At 37.5% G+C, this 16,447-nt stretch overlaps 1 protein-coding gene across 1 annotated transcript in view; it reads right to left on the bottom strand.

The window, feature by feature from the left end:
• LOC133845395 (prolactin-releasing peptide receptor) overlaps positions 1-12,584 on the bottom strand; it is a 37,743-nt gene extending 25,159 nt beyond the window's left edge. Inside the window, exon 1 of the mRNA XM_062279857.1 lies at positions 11,716-12,584. The gene's annotated coding sequence lies outside the window, so the exon portion shown is untranslated. The remainder of the gene's footprint in view (positions 1-11,715) is intronic.
• Between the last annotated feature and the right edge of the window lie 3,863 nt (positions 12,585-16,447).

Below are 16,447 nucleotides of genomic sequence, written 5' to 3'. Positions count from 1 at the left end.
CCTGATAAACTTGATTACAAGTACAAACAGGTTTAATTACTTGTTTGGCCAAGCCCAAGAACAGGCAATTTGGCAGAAAGGTTACGCATCAAAATAAAGTGTTGCTCCCCAAATATTATGTAATAACAACTCAAGATACACAATCCATAACCTCGACGCGACAGAGACAGAAACACAGAGAGAGAGAGAGATGAAGGAATGTCAGAAAAGTGCTTTGCGCCGCGGGCCAGGAAAAATATACAAAATAATGTTGATAAATTAATAGGCGGAAGTGTGCCAAACGCTTGTCCGGAACTCGAGCTAGACCCACAGGTTACACAGTACAAAAGTGTGCCCCAGGGGGAGCTGGAGCTGAGCAACAACAACAACAGCAGCAACGAAAACGGGCTGCGACAGGCGGAAATTGTGTAAAAAATGGCAGTTAACAATTTTTTATTAACGCATTTGCCCCCCAAGAAGGAGGTGGGGAGGGACCACAACAAAAGCCGGCAACTACTCAGGCCATAAACATCATCGAAATCATTATCAGGCAGCCAGGCATCAGGCATCAGCCTCGGCAACATAATCATCAGGCTCACAAGCATCATTATCATCATCTTTATACACTTTGCCACGCTGCGGCTCGTCGTGTCGCCTTTAGCTCATGCTTATAATCATTACTAACAAGACAGCGCAGCGCAGCACAAAGCAGCTTGAGTGTGTCATCCTGTCGAGTGAGTCTCCGTCTGCTTCTGCTTCTGCGTTTGCAGAGGAGTCGCTAGTCGCTTGTCGGATGTCACAGCTTGGGTCCTTCTCGACGATAGCTGAACCTATAGCTATGGCTGTGGCTGCGACTGAAGCTGCTGCTCTGCGGCACTTGGTAATTTTAATTTTGATGCATTTGTCACACCATTTTTGCAGAACAATTTATCTTTGAGCTGGCAATATAATGAAACAAGGCGCTTTCGCTGGCTCTGCCTGGACAGCCGTTCACTTTAATGGGATTTTCCTCACGCTCTGTTTTTATAGTAGCTGCAAAAACCTTCGCCTTCTTTTCCACCTCAACACGCACTGTCGAATGACAGTCATTTTTTCTTTCCCTTTTTTTATAAGTACAACACATATATTGCCTACTTATTGGGGCACGTGAAACATTTTATGGACTTGTGTGTGCGTGTGTGTGGGGACCCGTTATGCATAGCTTATTATAGCTGAGGTATTAAAGTACCTTTTAATGTCGCATTTATAGCAAATACTCTCTCACCTCATCTCATCTCTTTCTTATAAACTTTATGCTATTGTTTTTGGTTTTTGAACGCTAACTTTTTTCCAGCAGCAGCAAGCAGTCGCTTAAATTTATTACGCTCTAAAATTGGCTTAATCTATTTTGGGTTAACGCAAGTTAAATTGACTGCATGTTGTAAAGATGAGCAAAACACCTTTAATAAATTGAATAAAAATCGAAAATAGAATGAAGCGTATTAAATTTATACACTCTACCTTAAAATAATTTAAACTTTTTTTTCAAAGCTGATTATACATAATAAATTTTTAAGGAGTTTAAGCATAAATTTGAGAATTTGTAACACAGTTTTCTTTAACAAATATCTAAGATATAGCTATAATTTCTAATCAAATATTTGGAATGAAAATAAATTAAACGTATTGAATATATTCACTCAAATTTTTTTTATTTACTATAGTAACGTGTCAATAACGTTCTAACCGTAATAAATATATCTCTTATTTAAAGCATTTTATGTAATTTTTAAAGAGTTTAAATACAACTCTTAGGAATTTTAGTAAATTTCTATTTCCTTTGACAAATTTGTGCAAATCTGAAATATATCTGCAATTCTGCAATATAACATTTCCAAAAGAGAAATTTTGCCTGCAAAACAATCAAAGCAAAAGCATTTGGCTTTAACTAAAAATGATTTATTTGTGCTTTGGCTGGATAAATTGCACACAAATGAATGCCGAGTATGTGAATTACAAAAATAACTTTGTTTCAAATTAGTAACCACATCCCACTTATGTTTTATTTGCTTATTTGATTGCGTGTTTGACTTGAGAAGAGAAAGAGAAAGAGAGAGAGAGAGGGATAAAAGAGAAAGAGAGAGGAAGAGGAGAAGAGCATGCGAAGTATGTAAATAAAAATAAAGTTGACCACAACAAAGAGCCCTCTTGTTGACTTAAATACATTTTAAGCTATTTCTCACACACAGACAGTTGAGGAAACTATGCCATTAACTTGGCCATAAATTTCACTAATGATGCCAGTAGCGTTATTGCCACAGTCAGTTGCTAGTTAAGCCATTACAAATGATCAATGCCCAGCTGCAGTTGTTCGTAATGATGATGATGATGAAGTTGATGATAATGATGATGGGGCAGCACACGCCTTTCAGCATTTCTACTAATTAACATGGCTATTTTTATGATAATCAATTACAAAGTTTTCACAGCAAACTTTTGCGATAGTTTCTTTCCGCCACGCATCAAAGAAATTACTCGACCCAACTGACAGATGGACGGACAGACGGCAAATAGATAGACAGACAGTTGAGAGAGGCTGAATGAAGAACATGTGTTCAGTATCAGAATATATTTGGAATTGGCTTGAATTTAATTAAAAAATTCACTGGAACACTTAAAAACTGTTGCCGAGCACTTTATAAATTGTTGAAATGTCGAACATTATTCATCACACATACATATATGTAGATATAATCACATAAGTGTAATTTATATCTGCTACATATACTGTCCATATACACATTCAGTCAATCATTCATTCGCATCCACATGGCGCACTTATTTATTTGCTGATTTATGTGGCCAACAACTAATTAGAGAATTTATTTCCATTTAAGCGCACAATGCACTTGAAGCGGAGCCAAGTCGTTAAACATTTGAGTCATTCACTATTTGCATTTATTTTTCTGTTTTTATTATTATAGACACATAAATTTCATACTTATATGAGTCTGACTAAAACAATAATGGGAGTGAATTAAGTGAGCAACGAATCATCAATACACTTGAAATAGTTTATTTTTATTCAAGTGCAATTCAGTATCGATTACGAAAGAAACAAAAAAAACTACATTAAATTAAATAAAGTTCTGATATTCATCAACATAAAATAAATATTGAGTGCTTTGTGAATTTTTTTGTAGCCACAAAGTATCACTTCAAAGAATATATATATTTTTATATATTATATTGCAGAATAATTAAACAGTAATTGAATTGTAAATGAAATGAATCGATTTAAGAACATTGAAATATATCGTACACAATAAATCTAAGCTAGAAACATTATTTATTGTATAATCTATTAAATGCGAATGCAAAGTGGCACAAGAGTTGGAATACCCCTAGTTAAAATATCAGAGATATTACCGCTTTGACATGCTGGAGTCACTTTGATCCCGGGGGCTATCGCATTATGTGATAAATGTTGCGCCCACAGTGCGAGGGGGCTTTAGCTTGGGGCGCTATGAGCTAAGCCCATTACTGTCTATATATGTATGTCGGGGAACGATAAGCGACAGCACATAAAGATAACACTCAAATCAAACTAAATGGCTAAAATTGGCAAACAACAGCGACAGCGAGACAGCAATAGCAACAGGAAATCCAGGCGCTGATAAAACAAAAAATAGAAATACTCGTACTCGTACTCGTACTCGTATAAAAATCGCAGTTAAACATTATTAACACAAACAACAATCTGAGTGTGCGAGCACAGACAATCGGATGGACGGCCCTTATAGCCATTAATAAGATTGTTTTTGCATGAATTTACGGCCAAGGGCGGGCCATCGAGTGACCCTAGCCCCCTGCCACTTATCCCAAAAGGCCAAACAAACAGAGCCAGAGAAAATGCACAAAAAATGTTAAAGCCAAAAGTAAATAAGAGCAGCTAAGGCCTATATGGTATGCCTCTTCGTTGCGCTATTTCATTGTGTTCCATATATTATTTTACGTGCTTTTTTTTTGCCATTCTACATTTATATTTGATTCGAAAATTGAAATGTTTGCCAACTGCGGAAGAGCACTTCAAGTGCTCGAGTCGAAACGGCGAATTGTATACAAATTACACAGGCCACTTTGGACTAAAGTTCAACGAGGCATGCAGACAAGCGGCAGGCAACTTCGCAGCTATAGACAGACAGATACGATATGGGCCCAAACCCAAACCCAAACCACCAAGTTCCCACCCAATCCATTCTTTTATGCTTTTCAAGTTGTTTTGCCTCAAATCTCTTTCAAATATAATTTGAATATGGCCAGCAATTACGGCCACTACACACGGCAAGTGCTCGGGCCAATTATAAGTCATCAAATTTGTTGACTTTGAAGCGCAAGAGAGAGCGGGAGAGAGAGAGATAGAAAAAACACGGGCTTTTGGGCAAAAAAAAGAAATTTATGAAAAACAATTTTGATGCCATTTTTTATGAAAAATATTTATATGGAATTCGCGTTTCAGCAAAGTAAACACAAAAATTCGTAAGAGCTCGCTGAACAAGCAATTATGTATTGTTGATGTCATCAGCAAATAGGAAATGAGATACTCAGGTTGTTTATGTTCAGAGACCGAGTATAATGGAGAGCCAACGCAACGCATCAGTTTTAAGTGTTATTTGCTTGGAATTTTCGCTTTTTTATATGCTCAAAGTTAAACATTGTATTTCATTTAAAAAGCAAACGAATTGTATTTATTTTAAGTTTATCATTTTATCTTAAAATACTACGTGTGGCTTGAAAGTCACAGATGAAAGATAAGATACTTATTTTTCATTTCTGGCAATTTATTTATTTAGTTTTTGCTGAAGTAAACACACTGTACAGAGAGAACAAAAAATGGAAAGTAGACTGCAATTTTAATCATCAATTATTTAAGAATTTACCTTCTTAATTCTATTTTGACATCTTACCAGCAGGATTCCAGATTTTATTTTTTATTTTCATTGCATTTTTATGTTAAGCCAAATAACTTTTTCTGAATGTGATATTATAGAGTAAATATTCAAATGCAATTCTATGTATATTTTATAGACCAACTTAGCCTTCGAGTTGATCCATTGAGACAGTTTATTTTAGGCATCATGAGCCATAAAGTGGCATCAGTTTTTGCCAGTCGTAACTGCTGCCTGCAGGCGATGCGCTTCTTTGCACGACTAAGCAAAAAAACAGTTTGGAAATTATTCTCATTCGCATTCACATTCACAATTTTGATGTGTCAGTTTGTGTCGAGAGTTGTGTGTGTGATGACCTCGTTGAGCAAGTAATAAGCAAAACGCAAGCCATTGCTAAAATAAAATGCCAAGGACACACGATGGCAGCTTTGAACTTTGAGTGTCATATGCCTGGCCAGAGGGGCAAGAGCTGCTGCTCCTCTCTTCCCCTACAGCGGGGAAGTGGAGAGTGGGAGCAGTCATACATGCAGAAGAATGAGTAATTTATCAAATGGCAACCGGTCTGCTTAACGAGTAGATTTGACGGGTCTGCACATGTCTACAAACCCGAAAGCACACCCTTACACACTTGTATTCCATATATCCGACTGTCTATCGCTTCGTCTCTATCTGTTTGTCCGACTGACAGTCTTTTGCCAGCTGCGTGTGTCTTTTGGATTGTGTGTGGGCGTGTGGGTGTGTTCTTGCCTCTACCATAATGTGTGGATAACAATTGAATTTTACAGTTGTTGAAAGTCTTTTGATTCATTTTCAATTGTACTTTATATTGGGTTGAGCAAGGCAGACAGTTCTCAAGTTTAGATCAGTTAAGAGCTGCACAATTAAAGGTAGCTTAATAATAATTGAAGTTCTTTAATATGGTGTAGCATGCAGTTAGAAAATGCTAAGCTTTTTCTTTCTTTCTTTATTCTTATGTGTTACATTAAATGGCAATTGACAAATAATGCCCGACTTTAATAATTAAAACTTCGTTATTTAATTTCATTTAATTTCCGCAAAGTATACACAGAGTCCTTAAACTTTTTAATCATTAAATGAGTACAATAAAATAAAGAATACCACAAATAATGCAAATAGTAAGTAATTTTAATAATTAAAGTTTTAAGCACACCTTATGGCATAGCATTCTTTGAAGGCTCTCTTTAAAGTGTACACAGAATCCTTCAACTTCTTAGGTATAAAATGATAACTATACAATTATGCATTTAAGATGTGACTTTAATAACATAAACTTTATTTAACTACTTTTATTGCAATGCATTTCTCTATGGCTTTGGTCACAGTGCAAGTATACACACAAAATACGTAGACTTTAAACCTGTCATAATAAAGTGATTACTAACATATAAAATAAATCAAATGACAAATAAGGAAAATAATATGTGACTTTAATAATTTAAGTTTTATTTAAGCGCTCTTGAATTTTCTAAGAGTTTCCACAAAGTAGGCCTTAAACCTCTTAATCATAAAATGATTATACTTGAAGGACAGCACACATGTGAGATTTCAAGTCGAGACCACAGAACTTTTGGTAATCTGGCAATTTTATATGCTTAACCCAGTCAAAGCAAGTCTTTTATCTGTTTGAATTTTATGCCATTTCATTGTTTATATTGCTCACTTGTTTAGGCGTTTAACCTTTTTTGTAGCTGGCACCAATATGAGCAAGTCAAAGGACCTTCCTGCCTGCTGTCAGCCCAGGCATTCAGCCAGCGATTTTCCCTTGTCTTTTGACGCCATTTGTTTGCTCAACCTTTGTCAGTTTCTCTCAGTTGCTCATTGTTGTTGTTGGTCTTGCTCTTTTTTGCTATAGCCTTGCATAACACCAACACATACGGTACAAGGCAATAGTCGAAGTGAGTGGGTAAAACCAATATTAATACAACTAAAACTTTCGCATACAAACACGTATCGCACTCGCTCCCAGAACTCGCTCTCTTCCTCGGTTGCCCTGCCCACGCAAATGAAAATCAATGAATTTTATTGCGAAAACTGTTCCAGTCGCTGTCGCATGTCGTTGCCTACTTTTGTGCGCCAACACGTCGACATGGCTTAAAGTAACTTTCACTTTCTACAGCAAAAGAGTGAGTGGGGGAGTACTGCACTCAGACAATGTGCGATTCAAGGGCCAGTGACCATTATTAATTGACCATTTGCTGCAGCCCGCAAAGCTGCTATGTCAGCCATTGCAACTATTTTGCGGTTAAGCAGGAGACAATGGCAAGCATAAATTTTCTACACACACTCGCACACTCACACACACAAGCGTATACTCACGCAAGGGTTTATTGTACTCAGCGTTCAACCTTTTTCGCTGCCATTGAGCTTATCATTGTCTTCAGGCTGCTTATCAAAGGCAACGCACTGTGAAAATGTCTTCACTTGGCCACAAAAGATAGTCAGGCTCACAATCATAATGAGTGCCCATTTGCCTGGGTTTAACGAAGGGGTTGAAGACAAGCCATGTTTTTGGGTGTGGCCATTTTAAAGATGTATCTATCACAATGTCTTGCTTTCCGGTTTCCTTGAATCTCTGCGCTGTGGCTGATAACAAACTCTAATTGTGGCGTAACCATGACAAGCTCTTGCATCTGATACTGATGAGCACTTTTATGCTTATTACCAAGAAGAGTAAAAGTAATTAATTTGCATTTGGCTAACCTTCAGCAAGGCATCTCGATTACCATTCGTCTTTGTGCATTGCCTGCAACAAGCTCATTTATCTATCTAGAGTGCAGGCTGCTCTTGCTGCATAGATATACGAGTATTGTATACATGACTAACACTACTTGGCAGCTTTTCCGGTCTGCTCTCTATACAAATTAATGAGCATCTAACTTCTTTTTGGCTTAAATGCTGGCAAAAATGTTGTAAATGGCGTTTTAATCAACGCGCCAAGCCAACAAGCAAAATTAATTAAATGTTCACTTGAAGCGCCCACCAACATCGACCATAGAAACATAGCAAAACCCAACAGCAACAGCAGAAGCAGCAGAAGCAGGTGCAGAAGTTGGAAAGCAACCACACGGCTCACCAGCCACTTTCCCAACTGAAAACCTCACTCTCTCGCCTTCTGTCTGCCTGCCCCGGACTTGCTTGGCTGTCGACAGTCCCTAAGCTCACAAGTTGACCTGCTGTCGTCGCTGCGCTCATCAATTTTTGCATTTTAATGATGTTTGAACCGCGCGTTTCAACCGCGTTCGCTCGCTTGCTGCTGCCAGCTCGATATCGACATCTCACAACGCACACGTTGATTATGATGGCCACGAACATGACCGAAATCCATCTAGTTTATCACAAGAAAGTGTTGGCCGAATTTAATACACCCTGAAGTCTAGTTTAAGAATTTGATTTAAACTTTTTGCGAAAGCATTTTGTCAACTTTTTGTTGGAAGAGCTAATCGATTGTGCCAAAAAAGTGAAGCATACTTTTAGGCTGTCAAAAGGCGACACCAAATTAGTTTAAAAGTGAATGGATGAATGATTTGATATTTATGATAATTATTAATATTTAAATGTTATGCTTAACTTAAAATTTAAATTATTGTTCTTCTTAGTTAGAGCATTCAGTCTGTCGCCTGTTAAGTGCAAACAATGCGCTTTTGTGTCTAATTTAAGTCAGGGTACTAATCTTTTGACCACGTTGCTCCGTTGTGTGATTCACGTTTAATTGAAATATAATTAATTTTCGTTATGCATTAAGGTCTTTCAGGCCAGGCAACACGATGATTCCCCCGTGCAATGTATGAATTATTGAATAAAGGCGAATGGGAAGCCACGAGGTAAAGGGCAAAGCACCGAAATGTACAGAGTGCCTGCTGGATGGATAGTAAATTGAAAAGGCATAACCTATCCCAATGCTCATTCTGTATGAGTGCGGGCAACTATGAGCATGAGCTGCTGCCGATCCCCAGAGAAATTTTCAAATCCTCTGACCTCAGACCTGATTGCGCCAATGCGACTGTTTGACTCGCTGACTGACTGACTCGACTAACTCACTGACTGACTCACGGGCTGGTTGTTAATGTTGTTGCGAGGCAAGTAGATTAGATTGCGCCAGATGTTGTTGACTGCGTGTTGCGTACCTAGCCTTGGGGTTATGCGCCTTGAAAACGGCAATCGTTTTATTGCCAGCACAGATTGGCCATAAAAATGTCACCTGTGACTTCAGACTGTCTGCGAGAAATCAAATGAATTCAAGCGGCGGGTTTGCTCATGTAACTCCACCAACAACCCATTTACACACACACGTCACACAATCACACACCCAACATACACATTGAAATGCATAATTTATGCAAAACTTAGAAAGCAATAAAAAGACGCAATAAAAGAGACGAGTAAGTGGGAAAGGCACAATGTTTAGCATATGAAATGTGAGTTACTCTTGAAAGCATGCTATGTAAATTCGTCGGTTGGATAGACCCTTTGTCATTGTTTATTTTTACAGAGTATTGCAGCAGACGCAGCATGAAATGTTTTGCCTGTCAATGCCGACATCAACGCACTTAGCCACACCCACAGCGCCCGCTTTAAGAGAACTTCTTTGATTTAAATGCAAATAGACATCAGCTGGGAACTGCGACTGCGACTACTTCGCTGGACATCTCAACACATTCCTCACTTCTGCTCAGTTCTCAAAACAACATCAGTGTCAACGTCAGCTACAACGTCATAGTCGCCGTCAACGTTAACGGGAATGTCGACGCCCATCGCGCACATCCTTCATTTCACATCTTTCATCTTCGTCTTGACTTTCGTTTTACTCGTTTCGTGGTTTTCACAAAATTCGCTGCTATCAGCGACCATTTGCCCATTTGGCCGTTTAGCATTTACCCCATTTTCTCATTGCGTGTTGATATGCAAATTGAAATGCGTTTTTGGCTTTCTCTCGCTTTCCTTCTCCTTACCCTTTCCTTTTCCTATCGTGCTACGGCTTCAATTCATGGACAGCAGAATGGCTTCAAATGTTTCGGTTATCGCTTTGCATTGGCTCAACTTCATTTCTATGCTTGTTACACATTCGATTGAGGCTCTTGGCAAATGCTTAAATGCCATGAATTTCGGATTTGGGTTTATTGAAATGTCTAGTTGGAAAATCCAAGACAAGCGTCGAGATTTATCTACAAGTTTTCTGTGTTAAGTCTCAAAGCAAACCTCCACACAAATTGACAAGACTAGTATGGAAAATAAGCTATTAAATTTCAACAATTGCTTTTAATTTGCAAGGAATATTTTGGGGAAACATTTTATATTAAATTCTTTCTAATTTTCTGCTTTAAATTTTCTAGTATTTCTATATGTTTTTGTTTTAATATTAAAATTATTTAATCATTGTTAATTAGGATTTGTTAGATTATTATTCCTTTTCATATTTTGTGCTTTTCATTTTATCATACATTAGCCTTAATTATTCAGCTCTTAAACTTATTTCTAATACTGTTTCTCAAATTGGTATTCTAATCAGTCTTTGAATCCTTGTTTAAATATTTAAAAATTTATTTTATTATGACAATAAATATTGTGTGTAGTTTTAGATTTAATTATTTGAATTGCTTAGCTTAAATAAATTAGACATTTAATCAGCTTTAAATAATAATGAAATAAGTAATCTTGTAATATATATTCTAATGCGCATTTTTATTCTATCATTTCTCATCTCATCTCGTTGATTACGTTTTATACTATATGCTGCTTAAAACAACAATTCTTAAATAAAATTTGTCGCATCTTGAGAACGAATAATCTAATTCTGCAACTATCTTGAATTATACTGTTATCACAGCAACTTAATAATGCAGTTTAACACCCAGACAATAACTCAACTGTCATTGTATAATATGCATTAATTATATTACGTATACGCATCAAGTCACATGGCTATTGCTTGGCCCAAGACAATAAGCCGTAGAATTAAGCACATGCGAATCCATAGAGACACACCCACACAGACAAATATAAATGCAGAATGTCATAACGATGACCAGCTGAGCATCGAGTTCCAGCCCGTATTCATTAAGCTGCAAATCGAGGCAGAGCAATCAAAGTCTTTGTCTCAATCTGTGTCAATGTGTGTGTGCGTGTGTTGATAAATTATCAAATCTACAATTGACGACAAGCAGCCCTGTCAGTTGAGTCCAATTAAAATCAATAGTTAGCCTAACAATCATTGTCATCAATCTTAAGATGACATTGCCATTGTCGCATAGACATCGTCAAGGTGTCGAATGGCTCTCGCTTTCGCTCTATATAAATATTTGTATTAATCGCCATCGAGTGTGCCCATTAAAATTAGCATTTGCAGTTTTAATTAAGAAAGGGCAAACAACAGTTGGGCGTGGAGGTCGTGGAGGTCCAGCTTGCGGGTCATAAAAACCAACAGAAAGCATAAAAATTTTCTCATTTCTTTCGCATTTCTTTTGTTTGTTCGGCCGAAATGCATTCGACTTTTTATACTTGTAACATGGGACTGTGGAACTGTGTTTTTCTTATTCATCGCCCGTTTCGTTTTCTTCATCTTCATCTTTGCTTTTATTTTGTATTTTTTTGTATTTGGCATTCTTGGTTTCTTTCTAACTTATTTGTTATGTATTCGTTGAGTACAAATAAAACTTTTTTTTCTTGTTTATGGGGTTAACTCAAAAAAGTTGTCTGAAAATTCAATTCACTCTGGGATCTGGAATCTGGGATCAGGCATCCCAAATATGTCGAACTTATTAGCAAGTGGGGAGTTTCGAGGATTACCCACCTGCTGACAATTGATTTAATTTCCCAGTCTGCGCTCAAGTTGCCTGTTTAACTTGCACTTGAAGTTGAAGTCTCCGTGTCAGGCCGTTAAACAAAAGCGAAAGCCAGAATTTTATGACAACGGCAACGGAACTCACAACAGTATAGAACGGAACACGAGACACAAACCGCAAACGCAACCGCAACTGTGGACCGTAACGTTAAGTTACGGATGCTACTTGAGCACGCTTCGCTACTTAGGATTTGTCTTTACCGGTTCCGCAGACACAGAAACGCGAGAAACACAACAAACACGCACGCTAAAAATCACGCGCGTTTTACACTTTTTGACTAGACAAGACAATGATTATACGCTACGTATACGGCGCGTATACGCAACGCAACGCGTCAAATATTCTGTTTATTTAGATATTGTGAAGATGTTTATATTTCATTTAGATTTATTTCACATTTGCCGCTTCGCGTCTAGCGCCAACGAGGAAACACAAGCAACTGACGACAGCCTCGCACTCGGCCCTCGTTGCCTTCGTTCGCATTCGCATTCACGATTCCCGATTTCTGTTTTGTCATACGCCGTGTGTGACGCTGCGCCGTCGACGTCGACGTCGTCGCCAGCAGCGACGCCAACGCTTGGCGATGCTCGTGTTAGCTCTGAAGTTAACCAACAGGTTAGCCGCTGATAAGCGCCCGAGTCCAAGTCAATCGTCAAATGTTGTCGGTACACAGGCGAGAGTCCATTGCAATTCCCAACCCCTTAGACGACCGAACGAAGTCTTTTAAGGTTTCCCCACGCAGCTGCAGCAAAGCGAAAACATCGCACAAATGAGTGGAGTGAAATTCCGTTTTGAGTGGCAACTTTGAGTGAGTTTTGTGTTTCACTGAATGTTTTTGCTTGACAGGCACTGTGGCTGTGGTTTTTGTTGTGGTTCTTGCGAAACCACAACCAAAGCTATGAATAATTCATTGGTTCTTGATCGCTTACAATTGAAAAATGTATAAAGGATATTATAAATTAAAATTTAAAAACTAATAACGGTAAAATATGAATATTCCAAATTTATGTTCATTATTTATTGAGTTGATTCAAAGCATTCTACATTACAAAGTAAGACAATTCAACTTATACTTATAGCAAGCAAATAATATGTATATCTTAAATTGAGATATTTATAAAATAAGTTTTCTTACACACAAAAAGGATTTTCATTGTGCAATTAAATTAAAAACTAAAACTATAAATTATGGATTGGATATGGTGGAAAATTTAATTTAATTAAATAGCATTTGCTACTTGCTTAAGTTATTCTATGTAATAACTTAAATAAAATAATTGACATAATTTGTTCGAGGCATATTAAAGCTAAGTTCTTATTTTATAGTTAACTTTAATATGCCTCAAATGATTACAATTATTTTATTTTATTTATCCCTAATAATAACATTATACAAAAAAGTTATCTTGACTGCAGCTCAACTATATCATGCCTATACTAAAATCATCTTAAATCTTTGTTTATTATACTTGACAGTGTCAATCAAAACATTCTTTAAATTTTGCAATAATAAAGTGGCTCCATTGACTAAACGGTTTGCTGCGTTTAAATCGAATTTCTTGGAATCCTTACAGCATTCCTTGGCCAAGCCGTTGTTGAGAACCAAGTGACTTGTCTAACCAGTCGGCTGCCCAGCATTTTGCTTGATTGTATTGGCACTGGGTTGAGTCGAGCCGAGTATTCAATCTAAGCTATTGGCCTGCTTACTTATTCATCTGGCACTTAACACATGCCGCAAGCGTCTTGCCGTCAGTTGTGCGCGTACTTACTTACTTAATTTTTGTTATCTGCTTTTCCGCGTTCCACAGCAAATCACAAGATGTCAGGGGCATTGTCAAGAGGCCCACGGCTACGACTCTGTCAACTGATGCAGCTGCGATTTATTTATTAAGGCGCGTCGACATGCCATCATCTTACACCTCCTACTCCTCCTCCTCTTACTCTCACTCCTTCATCAGTTTACAGCACTTGAGCTCGTTTTCAACTTACACGGAGTAAGAGTCAAAGTCGAAGTCGAGCGAGGACTGACTTTCGTGTAGGTTCGCTCTGTTAAGTGCGCACGTATCCTCACTTCCTTGGCATTATGCTTCATACTTTTTAAGCACATGACATGACACATTTTATGCGCTGCAAAGTGAAGTGAATAGTGGCCGTTCGTTTACTTCATCCCGCTTCGCCTCCTCTGTCAGCACCCCTTTGCAATACCCATATGACCGTAAACAAAGGCCATTTTCTTACCTGTGCCTGCGCCTGTGCTTGAACCCGAGCCTGAGCCTGAGCCTCTTGCCAATTTCCCTTCTTTTACGCTCGCATTCTCGCACTCATCCTTAAAGCATGAAACAAATTCTGTAAAATTTTTCAAGCCTCGCTTCGCTTGTATACATTTTTATTTACTTTGCAGGCATAACTTGGAGTTTGCCAATGTGCGGGTGTGTGTGCATGTGTGTGCGTGTGTGTGTGTGTGTAAAGAGATGTGTGTGTGACATATGAGCAGCCATCCAACCAGTCTGCTGACACTGTTGACATTGTAAAGTAAATTCGCGTTGCGTTGCGCATACGCCGCATGTGCCGCCTGCCTGGCAGGCAACTGCTTCTCTGCTTTCGACATCAACTTAGCCAAAGTCATTGCGGCTTTTTTTGTGCCTAAACTCGAGCTAAAACCAGGCAGGCTAATTCGCATGTGTTGCTGTTTATATTCGACTATTTACACATCATTTAAAGCTGTCTAACTTGAGTTTAACTTTTGACATTAAGACCGCACAACTCAAATGAGCAAAAAGGGAATCAAATGAATGTGCATACAAGCCAAACCCTTCCGCTACTAATTTGTTTATTTTATTAATTGATGACAAAAATCAAAATATTGTTAGCTTTTTAATTTATTGAGAATTGTATAAATTACTATTTTACATTCAAAGAATGACAACTACAGAATTATACTCATGCAAACATATTTCTATACATAATAAAATTAAAATTCAGTGTATATCCTAATTAGTATTATTGAATTTCTGTTAGTTGCATTCTGTAATATCTAACGAACAATAGTGACAATTAAATTTTTGCTGACAATTCGCTGATATGATTTCTATTCTGAATGCTCAATTATTTTTTTCTTCAATATTATGCACAAAAAAAAATGTAAATAAATTTCTGAATGCTAATTATTTTCCACTTTAATAAAAAAAAAAATGTATATAAACGTGATGCTTATTATTAAACAGTGTGAAGTGTATCGAAAGCGCATTTGATATTGAAATAATTAAAATCTAATTAATTACATACGAGTGTGTTTGCCACGCAATAGTTTTATTTTTTTTTTTGTCAACACAGCAAATCAATTATTAACTAAATAACAGCTTATGAATATTAATAGTTATTAGAACAACCCACATGGAATATATTAGTGCATATATTAATTAACCCGCTAATCCAGTTATTAAATTTCAATTATTGTAGATTCAATTCAATAAAAAGAGTGCGAATTGCTATGCAATTTGTAAAAATAATCGCTGCTTGAAATTATATTTCTACATATCATTTGTTCAATCTCAACAATTTCTCTGCTATCGTTGTTATACCCCAGAGACTTGTTCGCATTTCTTTCCCACATTATTCTTAAGCATTATTGCTGCTGTTGTTGTTGTTGTTGTGGTTGTTGCTGTTGTCTTTCCTCAAGAACAGCAACTGGCAATATTCGTCACTGACCTTTGGCGCATATTTCTCGACTGATGTTGCTGGCGCATATATAAATATATATATCTACTTATTATATGTATATATAGAGAGAGATATCTTTGCTTGATTTATTTTTAGCACTTAATTTACAAAAAAAAAACTCATTCAAACGTTTAATTTCAGCTGTGCTTGCTGCTGTTGCTGTTGCTGTGACTGTTGCCCTCCAGACGTGATGATACCACAGTGACTCAAATAAATAAATAGATGCAAGTCTTTTGATGGTATTTCTGGCATTTGGTTTTCCTTCTTTTTGTTGCCTTTGCTTCGTTTTGACATCTCTGGGCGGTTATATTATGCAGCCTAATTGGAATAAATATGTATTGCCAGAGGTAAAGCAACATGGCTGTAATATATGTGAGTTGAATTCGTTTTTATGTTCCTTCATTTTCGAGTCGGTTTTGACTTATTTCATAATTTACGAGCGAAAATGTTTCATTTCATGTTTTATGGCAAATAAATTATGCCCCCCAAAAAAATGGCAACGACTTCGACTGCGACTCCAATAGCGACATCGACAGGACAGCTAAGTCCTTCGATAAGAACTTTCCGAAAGATGGCAAAATAATGTCGTACAATCCGAGACAACCAACAAAAAAAAAAAGGACAACTGCAAACGGATAGCGTTGAATTTATGTGTGTTCATTGATTGCTGCTTGGGCGCGATTCCCGAATGAATTTATGTAAATTTTCGTGGTGCTCAATGCGACTTTTATGGAGATAGAATGCAGCTGAGTCCTGCGACCGGAAGCGTGTCCCCAACGCCAAGTCAACAGAGCGCAACAAGACAAAGGCATGGCCCAGGCAAGAAATATGTAAGTTTCTGCCACTGTGTGTATGTGTGTATGTAAAGTGGATTTAGGACCACAATCTTAACAGCGTCTTGCGTGCAGTCAATGAGCCCAGAAGTTGTAGGAAGTGGCTCTTAAAGTGGTCCAAGTGCTG

Source organism: Drosophila sulfurigaster, chromosome 3 (assembly GCF_023558435.1).
Source record: "Drosophila sulfurigaster albostrigata strain 15112-1811.04 chromosome 3, ASM2355843v2, whole genome shotgun sequence".
NCBI classification, from domain to species: domain Eukaryota; kingdom Metazoa; phylum Arthropoda; class Insecta; order Diptera; family Drosophilidae; genus Drosophila; species Drosophila sulfurigaster.
The sequence above is the reverse complement of the archived record's forward strand: the minus strand, read 5'-3'. Positions and strand labels throughout refer to the sequence as shown.